The 18,970-nt window shown below is 53.7% G+C and overlaps 1 protein-coding gene across 2 annotated transcripts in view; it reads left to right on the plus strand.

Moving 5' to 3' along the window:
* The window catches only part of Gse1 (Gse1 coiled-coil protein), a 353,997-nt gene that overhangs the window by 150,321 nt on the left and 184,706 nt on the right, over positions 1 to 18,970 (plus strand). The gene's annotated exons all lie outside the window — the stretch shown is intronic.

Here is an 18,970-nt window from a genome sequence, read left to right on the forward strand (position 1 = left end):
CTGCCATGCATGGCCGGACAGCTGCAGGTGCCTCCTTCAGTACCTGGTGACGGTCTGGGAGAGGCTGCTGTCTTAGTTCTTGTTCTTGTTGCTATGACAAAGGGCTGGGAAGATGGCTCAGAGAGTAGAGGTGCTTGCTGCCAAATCTGACAGACTGAGTTCAATCCTCAGAACCCACGTGAAAGATGGAGAGAACCAGTTCTTGCAAGCTGTCCTCTGATCTCCATACAAACACATCCTGTGACATTCACACACATAAATGAATAGGTTTTTTTTTTTTTTTTCAAACTGACAAGAGACTGGCCCTTTGGTACTTTCTCCTATGGTCCTGCCTAGAAACCTGCCTTTGTTCCTGAACATAATGGGGTGGTACATAGTAGGTACTCAATAAATACAGGCTGAGCCGGTGTGTGAGGCAATGAAAGGCAGGTATTCAGACAGGTAAGGGAGAGATGGGAGGAATGAGGGATGCTGGAGGGAGGGTGGAGGGTGGATCCTGGCTCCTACGGGGCACGAAGAGGCCTCCAAAGCAGGGACTCACCCTCACTGGCCAGCCTGTGTAGGCAATGCAGCAGGCCGCCTAGCAGGGTGCTGGGGAGAGCGGCTGGGCAATTAGGTACAGCTGGTTGCAAAACTTCAGTGAGGGTGTATTTGCATCTCATTTACATACAGGTGTGTCAATCATCAATCTATGGGGGGACTTGCTAGGGTCTTTCTTTTCCTCCACCCACCACCTGTCTGTCACTCACTGTCCTGGAGACCCTGTGATGGGCAAAGGACTCCTATTTCCTCACAAGTGCTTCCTGGGGAGTGACCCTCTCAGCCCCAGCCCGTGAACCTCCTGCCCGTGCCTCATTTGTGCAGACTTCTACCCACGTTAGCTTCACCACTACCTCCCCCACCCCACACCCCCCAGTCCTCATGTGCTATAACTGTCCCATGTCACAGGGAAGGGCCTTGAAAGCAGTGTTATTTACACACAGTGGCAAGGCAGGCAGGCTGAGCTCAGGCAGGCACAAAGGCTCTCTCTGCTGTCTTTTACCTTAGGAGAAACTGAGGCATTGTTGAGTGCCCCCCTCCCACACACACACTAGTGCCAGCGAACAGAGCAAAATTCCGGTGGCTTGGGGATCCGCTGGTACCCAAAGTGGGTGGGGTCTGAGATGTGCACAGTCTCATGTTTGGGGGGCAGCGGCTGGCATGGGAGCAAGCAGGTGCTTGCTTGGTAAACACTGCCGGAGGCAGCCCTGTGTAGGAGGGGACCAAGCATATGACCAGCAAAGAGGTGAGCAGAGGAGCCTCATTGCTTTCTGGGTGAAAGTGGAACCAGCTTCCTGCTGGGGACCCTGGTGCCTGGCTGGGCAGGCAAAATGGCTCTGGTAAGGTCAGCTACTTCCCATTGGAGCCCCGGTTCCAAGAACTAGCTCGGGTGCCCCGTAGCAGTGACAGGCCAGGGTCAAGCTGTGGGGCCTATAACTAGCTGGAAGACATTTCAGAACAATAAAGGTGTCTGGCTTTATAAGCGCTCGTATTTCATCCCTGCCTTGGCCTCTTGCCTGGGATTTACTGTGGGGGTGTTTTCAGTGGAACGAAGCTGACGCCAGGCCAGTGTCTTTGCTGTCCTGTTTCCTGTGGGGGCCATCATGGCCGCCCTCCCTCCTGGCTCCTTTGAAGGCAGGCTCACCTCCAGAGGCAAAGGTTATTGAATTGGGGGCGAAATGAAGTTACCTTCTAGTGTCTCCCTGGGTGTCCCAAGAGGCTGGCAGCCGCAGACTTCGATGCAGGGCAGGCCCCTCACTCAGGATTGATAGCAGTCTGCTACAGCATCTGCCTAGCCGGCTCAGCACGCCGGGAGTTGACAGAAAGAGGCGCCAGCCTCCCTGGTGGGCTGTCAGCCCAGCACACTGTGGGGGCAACTGGGGTCATGGGGGATGGCCAGGCCTCAAGAAGGACAGTCACTGTCAGCCACATGCGCCCACTGTTCTGGCTTTAGAATGAACAGGTTTGGTTATCTGATGTGTCTAGTGTGGCCACCCTAGGGAATTGGTGCTCTGATCTTTTTTGTCATTTGGGGAAACTGAGGCCTGGGGGGGGGTGGGAGGAATGGGAACAGTGACTTGCTGGGTTCGTTTTCTAGAGCCGCTATCACTGAATACCACAACTGAAGCCTAAAATACCAGAAATGGGTTTTTCCACAGTGTTGTAGGCTTAGGGGGGACCAGGCTCCCTCTAATGGGACTAGTGAGGTTGCCTCAGCTTCTGGTATTGGGTTTTGGGTTTTTTTTTTGTTGTTGTTGTTGCAGTTCTAGTGATTAGGCAAGTCCCCTATCACAGAGCTGAGTCCCCAGCCCTCAGGGGTTGTGGTTAAAACACAAACCGTCTCCCCCAAAAGCCTCATGCATTAGAGCCTCACTCCCTGATACTGGCCTTGCTGGGTGGGGGTGGGGGAGGTTGGGGCTTTGGGGGATGGTGTCCGCCTTAGGAGGTGGTGTTTCGAGGGCATGGAGCCCAGGTGTGTGATTGACAGTACTCTAAGATGCCTATTGAGACATTTCAGCGTTTCCCCAGCTCTCTGCTTCCTGGTGACCCCCGAGGTGAGCAGTAATGCCCCCCCACCCCACCCCCTTCTGCCCTTCTGCTGTGGAGTCTGTCCTATGGTCTTTCTTCCATGACACTTCAAAGCCGCTCATGAGCCGAGACACGTGAGACACGAACCTGGCCAAACCCTTGCTCCTTTAACGGCCTTGTGTCTAGCATCTTGTCCCGCTTCTGAGGAAATGCCTGCCTGTCGTGGCTAGCTTCCAGCATTCCTTGGCTTGTGGCTGCGTTGTTCCAGGCTCTGACTCCAGGTTCACATGCAAGGCCCGTCTGCTGGAGTGCTAGCCTACTCCGGTGTAGAGTAGAATAGCCTACTCTATTCTGAGGACCACGGCAGAGACTCTGCTTGTAAATGACAGTCACCACATGTCCACAGACGGAGACGATGGGGCAGGCTTGCCTAGTCTTACCCTCTTGCCACAGTGGTAGTTGGCAGTTACTGGCTACTGGGCATCCAGCAGCCCCTCCCTCACCTGACACTAAAGCTGCCAGCCACTGGAGTGTGTTCCCTGCCACACTAACCAGTGTGGGCTGTGGCCTCAGCTCCAGGTGACTGACAACTCAGAACAAATGTGCTGGGCAAGGGCAGGCAGGGGCAGCTGTACTCCTGACCCTCCTTGAGCTTCCACAGGGACCCCCATTCCTTCCTTCCTTCTCACTTCTTAACAGCACTGTCCAAGTAAACGAACACTCTGTGCCTGTCTCAGAGTCTCTGTGATAACACAGAAGCAATCAGAGAAGGCCCGTAAGCCCCAAGGCTCAAGATACTGAGATAGGAGGATCCCCTGAGTTCAAGGCCAGCAAGACCCTGTCTCAAACAAAGAACAACAAGAACAGAGAAGTTGGTGGGATAAATCAGTGAGCCTGTGTGGTGGCTTCCAGACTTACAACCTCTGACCCCTGTTTGACCTTCAGCCTCAGATCCACACAGGACAGTACAGGCTTCATCAGGGCTGTCCCCACTCTTACTATTGTGAAACATTTGTTGTCTGGGGCTGGGGGGCTGGAGGGCTGGGGAGCTGGAGGGCTGGGGTGTGTGTGTGCTGTGGTCAGCAGGAAGTCTTTTCCTTTTGAGCCGTGAGAATATTCTTGAAGTGGCTGTGGCATTGGCTGCCTGGCTCTCCAGCCCTCAGCCGTTTGCCTGCAGGATTTAACGGGTTGCACCGTCTGTGTTAAATCTTCATTGCTGAAGATGACATTTTTGACAAAGGGCCTTCCCACGTAGCCCTGACTAGCCTTGAGCTCCCACTGTAGTCCAGGCTGACTCAGAACTTGAGGCCATTCTCCTGCCTCAGCCGCCAGAGTCCTGGGATTCTAAGTTTGTGCTACTACACCCGGAGATTTCCATCCTCCTGAAGTCATTTGGTCAAAGAATCATGGTCTGGAGCCGGGGAGGCACCTCCGTGGGGTGCTCAGTGGGGTGCTCGGTGGGGTGCAACAGTAGCAAGCAACACAAGCCCCCAGTGACCCAGATCCTACCCCCACCCCCATAACGCGTGTCAAGAGCTGGACCTGCTCACCCTCCTACAATCCCTACGTTTCTACACCAAGATAGGCAGAGACAGAATCACTCAGAAGCCGGCTAGCCCCGAGAATGCTGCACAGGGCCAGAAATGAGAGATCTGCTTTAGCAAGGCAGAAGGCAAGAACTGACTCCTCAAAATTGTTCACTGATCTCTGTATGTATACTATGGCATGTGTGTGCATACGTATACACGCACACACACACACACACACACACACACACACACACACTTCTAATATTGAAGTGTTGTTGTCTGATGTCATTTATTTGATGACTTGAAACAGGGTCCCACGTAGCCCAGGCTAACTTCATACTCACTACAAAGCTGTGCATGGCAGTGAACTACAGATCCTCCTGCCTCCGCCCCGAGTGCTAGCATCACAGGTGTGCACCGCCACACTGGCTTATGTGGTGCTGAGTTATCTGAGATTTTAGGGGTTCACAGGGTGTCCTGTGTTTTAGCAGCAGTCCTATGCAGTACGCTTACCTGCCGTGGTGGAAATGGGAAAGTGGAGGCTCTGGATCGATACCTCAGCCAGGGTGTTGTGGAAGCAACTGGAACCAGGTGGGCAGCTTGAGTGGTTCCTAGGGACTTCGGCAACTCTACAAGCTGGCATCTGAGCTACACGGCCATGGCTCCCTCAGATCGCCCCACTTGGAGCAGAGTGACGTCTCTGTCTCCATCGCTGCTGTCTGGAGTTCAGAGAATAGTGGCTGCTACAGCCTGTGCCCTGTGTCTTACATCCTAACTGGGAGGAACAGAAGAGAGGCTGGGACCTGTCTGTGAGATAGGTTGCCTGCCCCCTTGGGACCCTGCTTACAGTTACATCTGATGGCATTGCAGCTCCATCTATACAGGACCTTAGCACACAGTAAGCACTGTTCAAATGCCCCTCCCTTATAGATCCCCATCTAGAAGTGCCCCAGGGGCAGCTGAAGGGCTTTCCTGTTGCCCTCATTTTCACAAAGAGCCATCTCTTCCTGACTGATGAAAATCTAGAACCTTCTGGAACATTTCACCGTTCTGTGTGATTGCTCACAGACGGAAGGAGTCCGTATCTACAAGGCAGTGGCCAGCTCTGGGGCAGTGAACAAGTCTAGCATCCTTGTCTCTTCCCTCTGCTTCCTGCTGAGGGCCCAGTCTGGGACCCTGGCACTGTGCTTAGCTCTGACTTCAAGCACACGGACCCTCTGACTGCTGGAGGGCAGCAGGGGCTTGGATGGTATTTGGTGGCTTCTGGATGGATGAGGGTTATGTCTGCATACAGCAGAGTGCGCCCCTCTGGGAACCGCCTGTCCTGTCTGGTCAACCTGAGAGCCCAGGGTTGGGGTGGCTCTGGACAACAACGGATGGGAGCAGGGTGGTTTCTGCTGGACTGTGAACGGGCCCCGGCAGCTTGCAGACACACCTTCAAGGGCAGGCCCAGCTGTGGGCTGAGGGGGGAAGGGGTAGAATCCATGGGGGGGGGGTTGGCACAGCAGGAGAGGAGGGAGCAGGGGCCTGAGGAGTTAAATGTTAGTAAGTAGCCCTGTGCTGGTGAAGTAGGCCAAGGCCATTAGTGTTCATTAAAGTTTAATACCTGTCAGGGCTGCCCAGCTGGGTGGCCACTGCTCTAATTTGATGGGTGTAGAGGGAGAATTCACGAATAATCGCAGAGACTGGGGGATGGCTGCTACTGTGCGAACAGAAAAAGGACCAGAGGAGCAATACTTCAAAGCCAGTGCTTTGCTGCTCAGTCCCTAAGGGACAGAGGTGTGGTGGCTGCCCTCCAGACTCTCCCTTTGTCCTTAAAGTTCTAGGCCCTGCTAGAGAAAAAAACAAAAACAAAAACAAAAACAAAAACAAAAACAAAAAACAAAAAAACCAACAACTTACAGATACTTTATTGATACATGAGTGTTTTGCTTGAATGTTTATACGTGTATCACATCGTGACCGATCCCCAGGAACAGATGGTTGTGAGACACCGTGTAGATGCTGAGAACTAAGCTTGGTTTGACTCTCTGAAAAGCATCCAGTCCTCTTAATGGCTGAGCCCTCTCTCCAGCCCCTCCATCTTGTTCTTTGTAAGCCACAGTGACCTGGTGGGAATTCACCAGCCCTGATTGGATGCTCACTGTCCCCCAGAGCACGTCCTGCAGCAGGACATGCCTATCTCGTGGCCACTGCTTTGAAAAAGCCACCCTCCGGCACTAAGCACACATCTGTGACAGCCAGGCTGGCCCTGAAGGAGGTGGCTTCAGCAGGGAATTAAGCCAGCAGAGGAGACGTTCCTGACATTGTCCACGGACAGAGCTAGGCACCTGGGTCACAAGCAGGAGAGAGCAGAGCAGGCAGGCTTAGGATGTGGGCTTAGCTATAAACCTCCGAGAGAGATGGAAGTGGACAGTTAGGACGTGTTCACGCCCACAGAATCTAGACTGCAGAGCTGTAGGGCATCAGTTACAATAGGGAGTGCCACAGGGGAGAGTCAAGGCAAGCTGGGGTCTCCACCCCACTCCCACCCCATGGCTGGTCTGCAGTCTGGGCTCACTCACTGAGAAGAATCCTCCTATTGCACAGGTGGGCAGACTGAGGCTGGAGAGCAGGTTCCAAGGGTAGAGCAGCAATGAAAAGGGGCCTCGGAGTCTAGAGGCCTAGCCAGGATGGCCCCGGGCTGGCATGTGTCCTGGCTGGAGACACTGCCCCATGGCCAGTGCCCAGCTCCCCCCCAGCCTTTGGCTCGGCGGCTGGGCACGGTGCCCAGCCTTGCGGCAGGACTCCGGGGCTCCCTTCTCGCCAGGGCTCCTGAGAAAATCCTTCTGGTCTTTGACTCATTCTTAATAAAGGTTCTTCCATCTGCCAGCTCTGTCCTCCCCTGCCCACGCTCTCCAGGGGCCTGCCCAGAACAGCTCCTGTCACCACCACCCCCTGCCACCTCCTCCCCAGCCTCGGCCCCTTTCCCAGCCTGGCCTGGAGCAGAGCCCAGAGCCCGCCCAGAATAGATCAGCCGTTGGAGAAAGAAGGGATGTCTTGGGAAGGCCTGGCCAGCTAGGTCCCCCCAACCCGATCTGAAGACTTGGCGGCCCTGTCCCCTGGCTATATGCCTGCGGTTTCAAAATGCCCCCTCCCCACCCCAGCTTCCCAGTTCTAGCATGTTCCAGTCAGATACAAATAGAGCTTTGCTGAGTCTCAAGTCAGGCTGCCCGCTCCTGGCCTCAGCCTGTCCTCACTCCCAGCTTGCGGTCCATCTGTGTTGGGAACCCACTGTGCCCCGTGAGGAGGAGGTGAGAAGCAGACTCCTCTAAGCAGCTCCACAGGGAATGGGGAGCTAGCCAGTGAGCCGGGAGCCTCATTTTAAGAGCTGAGTGCAAGCCCAAGTGAACCGACACCCAGCTTGGTCTCTAGACCCCCCTCTCTCCCTGCCACCGTGGTGCCAACACTCTCTGGTCTAGATAAACACCTAACCCTCTCCATCAGTGGCTGGTGTCTTCCAGAGCCCTTTGTAGCTGCTGGGAATATGGGGACATTCCAGGCCCATAGGCTTCCTCATCCCTGGAGCCTGAATGTGATATGCTGGATTCAGGACACCGAGGTCACTGCCAGCTCCACAGTCAAGCTGGGCATCCAGGCGCTGCTCAGACAGAGTGCTGCTTCTGGGAACTTGAGTCTACCATGGGCAAGGGTGGAATCAGGAGAGCCTCACCTGGGGGCTGTAACTTCCGGCTGCCAAGATCTCAGCTCCTTCTGTACATGAGCCAGGGTGCCCTCCCCACAGAGCTCGCAAGGTCAGAAGCTGAGAAGGAGCAGAGACAGAGACACACGCACACAGAGATGCAGAGGTTGCAGAGGTGGTTGCAGAGAGAGGAAAGGGCAGAGGGCCTTTGAGTTCCTGGAGCGGGGCAGGGTCTGAGGCAGCTGGGCTTGCTCTCAACGGGTGGGAGGAAAAGGGCAAAGAGGCTCAAGGAGGGGAGAGGTAGGTCAGGCGACCTGTATCAGAGGCTGGGCCTGGTGTGTCCCTGCTTGGCTCACATGATCTCCAGGGGGCCCAGGGCTTGTCACTAATCCTAGAGGTAGTGCCCCCATTTCCTGCTTCTGGAACCGTCACATCCAGGTCACAAGTTCCAAAGTCACCTTCCATGCAGGGAGCTGGGGTTTCTGACTCAGCCCTGAGCTGCCCAGAGCGCCTGACAAGGCAGGAGGTACCACCTGCCGCCAGCAGCCATCTGGTCCTCTTGCACCATGGCTCCACTCCACACCTGGACCTCCTCCCTCATCCTTCTCCAGGGACAGGGCCCCGGTTTTGGAACTGAGCTGAGGACCATCCTCCTGATGGTCTCCCTCCCAGTGCTGGGGTTACAGGCACGGTCCAGAGCACCCGCCTTCTGTGTGGGTTCTGACGTAGAACACAGCCGACCACATTCTTGTGTAGCAAGCACTTCACTGGCTGAGCCTTCTCTGCAGCCCTAATGTCTAGTTTTCATTGAGGCGTTTTCCTGGGATGACCCTTAAGCCTCTCTTAGAAACATCTTCCTTCTCTTCCTAAGATTTATTCTTTTCCTTTTCCAAGACAAGGTTTCTCTGTGTAGCTCCAAGTGTCCCGAACTCTCTCTGCAGACCAGGCTGGTCTCAAACCCACAGAGATCGGCCAGCCTCTGCCAGGCTGGCCTCGTACTCAGAAATCCACCTGCCTCTGCCTCCCAAGTGCTGGGATTAAAGGCGTGCCCCACCACCTCCTGGCTATTTATTTATTTTTAAGATTTATTTATTTATTTTATATATCTGAGTATACCATTGCTCTCTTCAGACACACCAGAAGAGGGCATCAGATCCCATTACAGATGGTTGTGAGCCACCATGTGGTTGCTGGGAATTGAACTCAGAACCTCTAGAAGGACAGTTGTTGATCTTAACCACTGAGCCATCTCTCCAGCCCCAAGATTTATTCTTAATCCTATGTGTTTGTATTGGTTGAGGGGCAGGGAGTGTGCACCTGTGAGTGCACTACCCATAGAGGCCAATAGAGGGCACCAGATCCCCTGGAGCCGGAGTTACAGGTGACTGGGCTGAGGGATGGGAGTTCTGGGAACCCAGCTCAGGTCTCTGGAAGAGCGGCCATCAAATGCTAAGCCACCTCTCAGCCCTCAGAACTTTTTTTTTTTTTTTTAAACAAGGACCTGAGGTCCAGGCCCTATCAACAGATCCATTGATTTTGATTCCCGAAGGGGAGGAATTGAAGGCTTCAGTGTATCCAGGGTTTCCAGGCTAGTCTCTGTGCTGCCAGGCACATTGCTACATGTCTAGACCCTCAGTTTGTCCAGCTGTAAAATGGGAGCACCTGGTTTGGTGTAGTTTGAGTGTATCCCCAAGGGCTCTGTATTGGCATTGAGCCCTGTTCTGTCCTCTTAGGTGAGTGGTGTTCAGAGCTAGGGCTCTTGGTGACACGCTCGGATTGGATAAGCAGCTGGGGCAGGGCCTATGACTAAATCCTAGTGACTGTAAGAAAAAGGGCCCGAGACTTGTCTCCTCTCCCACACAGCTATGCCACCTCCGGACTCTTCCAAACACTGTCAACAGTCTTCTGCAAGCCACAGAGGCCTCTTTTCTTTATAAGATTAACCAGCCATGGGCATTTCATTACAGTAATGATGAAACATGCACAATACAGGCTGGAACTGGGCGTGAGGACCTACTGCAGATGCTACAACTGGGTGGAAGGGGGCAGATTCTTTCAAGGCCCGTTCTAGGTGTCTGTGGTAAACAACCAGCTTTCTCTGGGCCTGCTGAGATTATATGTGCACCATGAGGTTATGTGCATATGAACTTTCGGGGGGGGTGAGGTGGCGAACATATGTAATGTGTGTGCATATTCGTGTGAGGGGTCTGTGTGTAGTATGCCAGCTGCCGTGAGTGTGCATGGGTGTAAGTGTAATGTACATGCTTGTGAATGTTCACACGTGTGTCCATTTGTCTGTGCATGTGTGGAATCAGTTGCCTTTGCTGCCTACCAGTGTGTATATAAAAGTGTGTATACTGTCTGCCATGTGTGCCTATGAGCATGTACTGTATGTGTGTGTGTGTGTGTGTGTGTGTGTGTGTGTGTGTGTGAGTGAGTGATACTTTAGAGCTCTTTGCAGTTTCGTGCCTGTCTTAGTTAGGGTTTTACTGCTGTGAACAGACACCATGACTAAGGCAACTCTTATTAGGACAACATTTAACTGGGGCTGGCTTACAGGTTCAGAGGTTCAGTCCATTATCATCAAGGTGGGAGCATGGCAGCCTCCAGGCAGGCATGGCACAGGTGGAGCTGAGAGTTCTACATCTTCATCTGAAGGCTGCTAGCAGAATACTGGCTTCCAGGCAGCTAGGATAAGGGTCTTAAAGCCCATGCCCACTCCAACAAGGCCACACCCACTCCAACAAGGCCACACCTCCTAACAGTGCCACTCCCTGGGCCAAGCATATACAAACCATCACAATGCCATTTGCCTGTCTGTCCCAAGGAGTTCCGGAGCATAGAGCCCTTCCAGCTGCTCAGCAGGGCCCTGTGCTTCGGAATGGTAGACTTTGGTGGGGGCTGCAGGCCTCACAACATCACATGATTAATGTTTGTTTTCCCACCACCACCAGCTCCCACTCACCTCACATCCAACACCCCAAGGTCCCCTCTGGCTCCTCTGTAAACCTCACAAGCATCTGACATGGTCCTATTCCATTTTGTCATCTGTGAAGTGAGGTGACAGCCGTGCCCAGCCTCATCCCAGTGTCTCACAGCCATTGGGAACCCACGTGGCATGGGGACAGCAGAGGTCTCTACTCCGGAGTGTGACTTCTGTGAGTCTGGAGAGTGACATGAGCCCAGGATAGCTGTGGTAGGTAGGACAGGCTCCCCATGCCCCAGCTGTGACTGCTTAACACAGCTCTCTCTCTGATGGTTGACGGTAGTCACTGCATTACCAGACAAGCTCCAGCAGGGCCAGGGCTACCCAGGGCCTCTCTCAGGACCTGCTATAGCAATGCCCAACCTCAGCCCATTAACTGTTTGATTGCCAGGCTCACACCAGTCCTGAAAAACCAGAGCTGTGACCTGAAATCCCTGACCCTCCCACCTTGCTCAGAGACAGGGGACAGGGTGGGTATCTGTGTGTCCCTGTATGTCTGTGTCTGTGTCTGTATCCATGTATGTGTCTGTGTATAGCAGTGTGTCTCCATGCATGTCTGTGCATGCACCCACATCCATGTGTGTTTGGAAAGGGGCGCAGTAGTGTTCAGCCTTGGACCATGCAAACACCTGTCCGTCAGAGGAGGCCCCAGGACCAGTTGAATACCCAGGTCAGACCTGGCTTGCTGCAAGCCCCAGGTCCCTATACAGAGACCCCTCTCAGCCCTTCCTGATGAGAGAACAGCCCCTGGTGAGGGCAGAGGGGTGGAGGGGGTGCCGAGGGCGGAACCTGCCCATCCATTATTCAGTAGCCCCTCACCTCACATCACTCTCCCCGATACTTTTACGACCTGTCAGTAAATAAAAAGATTCTCTATTATTTATGGGAATGGAGCTGAACAGGCCAGGAGAATTTAGCGTTTGTTCTCAGGAAGCCTCAGATGACTACAAGGAGAGCCAAGCCACTGCTACATCAGCCGCACAGGGCACTCTGGGGCTTGGTTAGATTTTCTCACCCCCAGAGATCCACCGACACCTTCCCAGGTCAGGTACCAGGCCAGGGCAAGTGAGTAAGAGACCATAGTGTCCAGGCCAATGCCTGAGGCCCTTCTTTTGGGAGCATTTGTGGCTACACAAGGCAAGATCACTAGCCAGCATGTGACGATAGGTGTCGGGGTTTTGGGTTCTGAGCTGAGAAGCGTATAAGGGCTTTATTGAGCACCCACTATATACACATGACCCTACATGCAAGCGGGGCTGGTGCATTCCTGTGCCCTGGGGGACTGTGATCTCCTGGCACCAACTTTGCCTAGCCATCTCCTATGAACAGCAGGCCCCTCTCTGCCTACTTTGGGGTACTTGTAGTGGAAAGTACTGCTTCCTAGTCTGGGTCTGCCCTGTTCCTGGGGTCATGCTTTCTGTTCTCCATGTTTATAGCTGTCAACGTGCAAACAGCAAGATCAGACTCCGGACTCCCATCCCCAATCTCTAGCATTCGGCGAGTGCACCCCTGGAAACAGGGTCTGTGTTTGCGTGTGCAGTCAGTCATAGTAGCATGAAGCCCCCCCCCCAAGGATGTTCTTTGGGAGGTGAGGCAGAAAAAGGGGGAGGCTGTTAAGAGAGGCTCGCTCATGTAAGCCCTGGTTGAGGGCCATATGCAGAGGCCAGAGGCCAGTCTGAATGGAAGCAGCAAGCCAGGCAGATTGCCAGGTCACACTAGCTCAGCTGGAGTCCAGGAAGGCTGGATACCCACAACTGAGGGTGAAGTGGGCATAGACATCAGTCCACAGGACGTGTGCCCGCTGTGTGCTGCTGAGGGGAACAGCCGTGGTCTCTGGCCCAGGAGCGACTTAGGTCCTAAAGCATTTCTCATCCCGTGGTCTATGTGGAATGGAGTCCAGCTTCCTTTCAGGGCCCCTCGGGACCACAGTCAGGATGCTACCTGGCTTGTCAGTCACAGAAGGTTTGACTGAGCCCATCTGCCAGCCTGCACCCTAGCTGGCGGTAGAACTTGGTCCCTGGGAGTTGTGTTCTTTGCTGGACACTGGCTGGAAGCTGTGCTCAGTTCCCTCCTATCACATGGCTTCCCTGTGTGGTCACCTCTCATAGGACCGCTCCTTCCGTGGCAGATTTTTGTAATATTGAGGGTTTGTGTGCACTAGAGCAATGCTCTCCTGTTGAGCTACACCCCCGGACATCCTTTCACTTGAACACTGTTTTTAAAGATTTGTTGATGTTTACTTTATGTGTATGATGTCCACCTGCATGTATGTAACAAGCTATGTGCACGCCTGTTGTCTAAGGCCTGAAAAGGACACCTTTGCGACTGAAGTTAAAAAGTGAGCCACCATGTGGGTGCTGGGAAGGAAACCCGGGTCCTCTCTAAGAGCAACAAGTGCGCTAACCACTGAACTATCTTTCCAGCTCCCTTTTACAATTGTGAGCTAGGATCTAAGCTGCCCACGTTGGCCTTAGCCTTATTCTATAGCCCAGGCTGTCTGTAAACTTAGAATTCTCCTGCCTCAGCTTCTTCAGACCCAGTCACCACATGACACCTTGACCAAGCAGGACATGAAAAGAATCAGCCCAAAGGACAAAGCCACAGTTCATGTCAACTGACCCTAGAAGCCCCAGCCCTCCGAGTTTACTGCCTCTGTCCACTGAGATGAAGTCGACAGGTTTAGTCCACCCTCAAGAACAGGTGACTCAAGGCATGCACACAGAGATGTGGGGGTCATAGCAGACCGACCCCCCAATGCCCCAAGGGGTAGCAAGGATAGACCATGCCTGTGACTCTCTAATAGAGGGGTTAAATTAGAGGTGTTTCCACAGGAGCTCCTGCCCAGAGGCCTCAGAACTGTGGGTGCTAGAAAGGAGTGACACTGACAAGATCAGGGTGTCCCCAGACACCACCGGAGGGGATTCAGGAACCAGCTGCTCTGCCACCGTGAGTGTGCAGGCTCATCCTAATTTTCAAAAAGCCCGTACCATACCTCATCTTGGCTCATCAAAGCAGGAAGTGGAGCCATGGGCTCTGCTGTGGAGAAGCTCTGCAAGCCACTGGCACCCTTGTCTTGTGCTTCTGTCGCTCCAGCCCTTAAGGTAGGATCTTCACACGGGCTGCCCCCTTACGCTGGTGACACGTGTAGCTCTTCTTCCTGCTGATGGACGTGGCCTCCCAAATACCTATGTTGATTGCCGTATGAGCACACCCCTTTGCCTCATCCACAGGATCTGGGGACTGGAGAGAGGCCATTGTCCAGGCATCTGTATCCTCGGTGACTGTGTGTCCATGAGGCCAGCCCAGGACACCTAGGTGTTTTAAGCTAAACCTTTGGCCTCTGGTTAAAAATTTAGGGTTTTGAGCCAGGCATAGTGGCACAGGCCTTTAATCCCAGTACTTAGAAGGCAGAGAAAGGCAGATCTCTGAGTTTGAGGCCAGCCTGGTCTACAGAGTGAGTTCCAGGACGGCCAGGGCTATGCAGAGAAACCCTGTCTCAAAAACAAAACAAAACAAAACAAAACAAAACAAAAAAACAAACAACCAAACAACTAAACCAAACCAAAACTCAAAACCTAAACAAACAAATAAAATTTAGGGTTCTATGCAGGGGAGGCTGGGATTCTGGAAATTTTTATGCGGCCACAAGAGGTTCACCTAGCACCTGACCTGCATTGCTTGCTCTTGGTACCTTTTCCATCTGGAAGCCTGTGTGTTCTGCAAGCTCTCACGACAAGTCCCAAAGAAGCACAGCAGATGCCCTGAGCCATGTCCTAGGGTGAGCTGAGGTAGAACAGGGGCTTTCCCAGAGGATGGGACCCACACTCGACGGCTGCAGGAGGTAGAGGTGCAGAAGGGAAACGTTCACAGCCAGCTTGGAAAGGTGTGGGGGCTGGGTATGCAGATAGGTTAAGATGCTCCCAAGGCCAGGTTGACTGTCACAGCCGCACATGGCCGCTCACCCTCTCAGCAGAGTTTCCAATACCATCTTTGTAGTTACGGTCACTTGCATCTGTGGACAGCAAGGGCTGTTGTCACCTCACAGGTCCCAGTGGTCACCTAGCCTCAGTGTGACTGGGTCCCCTGAGTGCATGCAGAACTGCACAGGCTTCAGGCAATCTAGGAAAGGGTGGGACACACAGAACAAATCCTGCTGCTGTAACCAGGTCCCCAAAGGTCATGTATGAGTATCACATGCTCTGAGCCCCCAACTCCTCAGCTTCCTGTTCTGTGTGTGCACAGGGTGGGGAGGGGACACCCATGGGACTCAGACCAGACGACAAGAACCATTTTGCTATTCCAGGAACAACATCAGCCACCAGGCAGTGGCTGTGGCAAAGCCTCTCTTTGGCTTGCATGTCTGCCACATAGGGCCACAAAGTCCGCATTTACATCAGTTTCTTATGCCTGGGCTTGACATCTGACCCCGCCTGAGGCCTCCTCATTCTGTAGAAGGAAGTTCCAGAATGTACCGGACCTCATGGGATGACATCACTAGCTTTTCCTGGACTTGGAGCCTAATTTGTGAAACAGGTGTGCGGGCTGATGCCCAAGGCTTTGGCATAGGAAAAAGTTGCTGCAAATTAGACATGGAAATGGGCGTGACTCTGTGTGTTGAGACCTGCTCGGACAATGTAGCACAGGCTAGCCTCCACCTCATTCCTCCTGCTTCAGCTTTTGTGTGTTGGGATGGCAGGGAGGTGCCTGCTCATATTTTTGTGGGCTTCTTGTTCTAGATTCTTGGCGGTTAAGTTTCTCTGAGGGGAGAGTCTCCTCATGTGTGCCCAGGACCTGCCAAGTGTCTGTCTGGTGTGACTAACATAATGAACTAACAAGATACAGGACCAACCACTAAGGTCCAGATATTGAGGGTGTTATCACCTTGTCTCCCTTGTCATCCCAATCTGGGCAAACCAGGATCCTCCTGGATCCCAGGGCACAGTCCCTCAGCGTAGGCAGACAGCTACATGCTCAGCCTCCATCTTTCAGGCTCCTGTAACCCGGATATGCCCTGTTGAGAAGAAGACCTGTTCCCTGCACAGCAGAGGGGCGGGAGCCAGCACAGCCCCTGCTGGCCTCCAGACCTTAACAGCTTGTCCCCCCTGTCCTGAAGGTGCTTGCTGCCAGCCCGGCCGTGACAGTTTTATTGGCGGGCGGGCCTGCTGGAAGGATTGTGGGCTATTTACAGTGTTGAGGCCGTGGCTTTGCAAGGAGACAGTTCGCATAAATCCCCATGATGGATCCGTTATCACTTCATTGAACTCGTGGTGGACCCGTGGAAGGCCGGGCAATAACACGCCGTTTCCTAGGTTTGTGCGGCCCTGGGATACATTAAATACACTTTATTTATGGCCAGCCCTCGCGCGCTGTGGGCAGGAGAATGCGGCTTTTGCAACTATCGTCTAATTTTATGATGAGCATTACAGCCGGGCCTATAATTTGCGCCTTTTTATTCATTAGACACTGGCGCAGCCATAAGTCAAAAAGGCCCAGGGATTTAGATGCGGATCCAGAAGATAAACTATTGACAAGCCAGATGTATTTTTACATTAGAGCGCCTTTACAATAGTTTATGTTGAGAGCGGAATATAAATTGCGTTATTAAATATGAGCCTCTCTCGGAACTGGGGCTCCTGGCAAGCTGGAGGGGGAGGCCCTGGGGTGGGCGGTGGGGAGGCCAGCCTAATTTCTCAAGGTTGAACGCAGTGCCACTCCAGGCTGTGGTCTGCTCACGAGGAGCCCCAGATGAGAGCAAGTGTCTGTGGCATGGAAGTGAGGTCTCTGTCTGGCCTGCTCTGGGTGGACAACAAGCTTGGGAATACCTGCCAGACCATTGGCCACAGTAAGGACGGTCACACTTGGTCCCTGCAGGATGCTGGCTAGGATAGAGCTGGATATACCATGTGGTGGGTAGGTGCCCATCAAGACCCTTCCCTGTCACCCAGTGATAAAGTGAGCGATACCAGAGCCCATGGCTCGCACTTCTGTGGAGACCCCAGCTCTCAGGCCCTGTGATGACTTGGAAACTCAGAAACTTACTTGTAGGAGCCCAACACAATGACCCCTGAGTCAGGACATACCCTCTAGGAGGGAGTTGGCTTGTGCCCTGTAGGGGGGTCAAGCAGGACCCTACTCTATACACTGCATACTAATTGCCCCCCCCCCCATTTCTAGATATTGCCAAATATCAAGTGTTCTCCCTGATAGGGACGTCTTCTCCCTGATAGGGACGTCTGAGTCCTGTCAGCTCCAGCTTAGCTTCCTGTGCGACCCTGTAAGGGTGGCACACGTGTACGCAGGGCAGTGGCAGGATTCAGCCTTCACCTCAGTCTCCACAGGTCCCTCACCGGGCTCAGGCGAGGCCATCTCAGCAATCACACTTTCGCTAAGGTTCCTGGGTTTGCCGGTCCAATGGGAGTGGCCTGGCTGTGGGCCCTTGATATCCTCAGAGCCAGAGCAGAGGTCATCAGACTGAGGCAGCTCGGCACCATTGAACAGTAGTAGGTCGGAGGCCCGGCAGATGTCTTTTTGATTCAGGGGTCAGCTGCCCCTGCGTATCTAAGAGCTAGCAGGCCGTGCAAGTCCAGGAACTCCCTGGAGAATTGCTCTCTTTGAAGGGTGACCTACTCAGCCAGAGTTGCTGGAACTGAACCCAAGAGTCTCTCGTGTGGGTGTGAGAGAGACTGAGGAAGGCCAGGGCTAGAAGGAGGTGTCACCAGAACACGCACGTCCCTGCAGATATCATCTGTGCCTGTGTACCACCATCCTGACAGGCCTTGTGCTTTAGAAAACAGACCTGAGACAGAAGGAATACATCAAGTGTGCCCTATTCTTGCTCTCCCCAAAGAAATGCAGCAGGCGAGTGGGAGGCTGAGGTAGGAGGATGGAGTTCAGGGCCAGGGTCACCTCTCCGCAGCGCCAGCTCACTCTCTCGGTCCACCTCAGTCTCCCTCCTGGCCACCCATCCTGACCAAGCCAAGCAGAAGCCCCACCTCTTTCAGGAAGCCCCCCCCACCCCCACCCAGGGAAGAAATAAATGCTCACAGGCTGTGGCCTCTCTTGTCATCCTAGATATCAAGGAAGAACCACAGAAAGGATGCAGCCATTGGCCTTGAGGACAGACACTCACCATCCTTTGCCGGCTGTGTCCCAGCAGCCCTTGCTGCCTGTGGGACAGGGGACAATCTAGAAGCCTGTTGACAGCTGAGCAGAGCCGCTGGCTCCTCAGAGCGGGTTGGCGGCACCGGAGGAGAGATTGGCGAGGGAGGATGGCAGAGCTTTCCAAGTTCTGGCGGGCCTACCGGAGGTCTGCTTGCCAGGAGAGAGCTTTGGGCGGGAATGGATTTGGCAGACAAGGCTGGCCCCCAAGTGCTGCTTGCCTGATCCCTGGTGGGATCCAGTTGGCTCTGGACACTCAAGTCTGGAATTGAATGCTGTCCTGGCTCTGCAGATGGTGGCAAGGCTGGGGACTGGGAGACGCCTTGCGACTGGGGCATTCTGGGATAGCACCACTGCCTTGATCTTTGTAGGGCCACGGGGGACAGGGGGCATATGGAGGATGGGGCCAGGGTGGGAAATACACCAGCCACTTCCTGCCTGGTCCAGCGCAGCTCTGCCCAAGCCTGGTTATAATCACTCAGGATCTTGAAAGACACCCACAGGGCTGTGTGTGTGTTGGTACATGTTTACAGCCCCAGCACTCACAAGTAAAGCAGGAGGCTTGTTAGCTCGAGGCCATCCTAGGCTACAGAATAAATTCCAGTCCAATGGGGGCTGTATACACTCTAGAGGCTCTGTCTAAAAAAAAAAAAAAAAAAAAACAGCTAAACAAACAAACAAAAAACCATGAACCAATGGGCTGGGGCTCAGTTGCCAGAACCTTGCTTAGAGTGCACATGGTCCCAGGTTCTACCCCCAAGGTCACAGAAACTAAATATGGGGATGCAGTAATCCCAGCCCTTGGGAAGCAGAGGCTGCAGGATCAGTGAATAGAAGGCCATCCTGGGCTATATGAAACCCTGTCTCAAAAAAGCAAAACCCTGTGGAGTCCAGAGCTCATATCCAAAACTGGTAGCGATCCCTGACAGGGCCCTCCAGAGCTCATGGAGCTCCTTAGGTCTGCCATGGGTATATATACTGTCCAGAGCAGGCCATGGGTATATACTGTCCAGAGCAGGCCGTGGGTGTATACTGTCCAGAGCAGGC

This window comes from Mus caroli, chromosome 8, assembly GCF_900094665.2.
Source record: "Mus caroli chromosome 8, CAROLI_EIJ_v1.1, whole genome shotgun sequence".
Classification (NCBI taxonomy): Eukaryota; Metazoa; Chordata; class Mammalia; order Rodentia; family Muridae; genus Mus; species Mus caroli.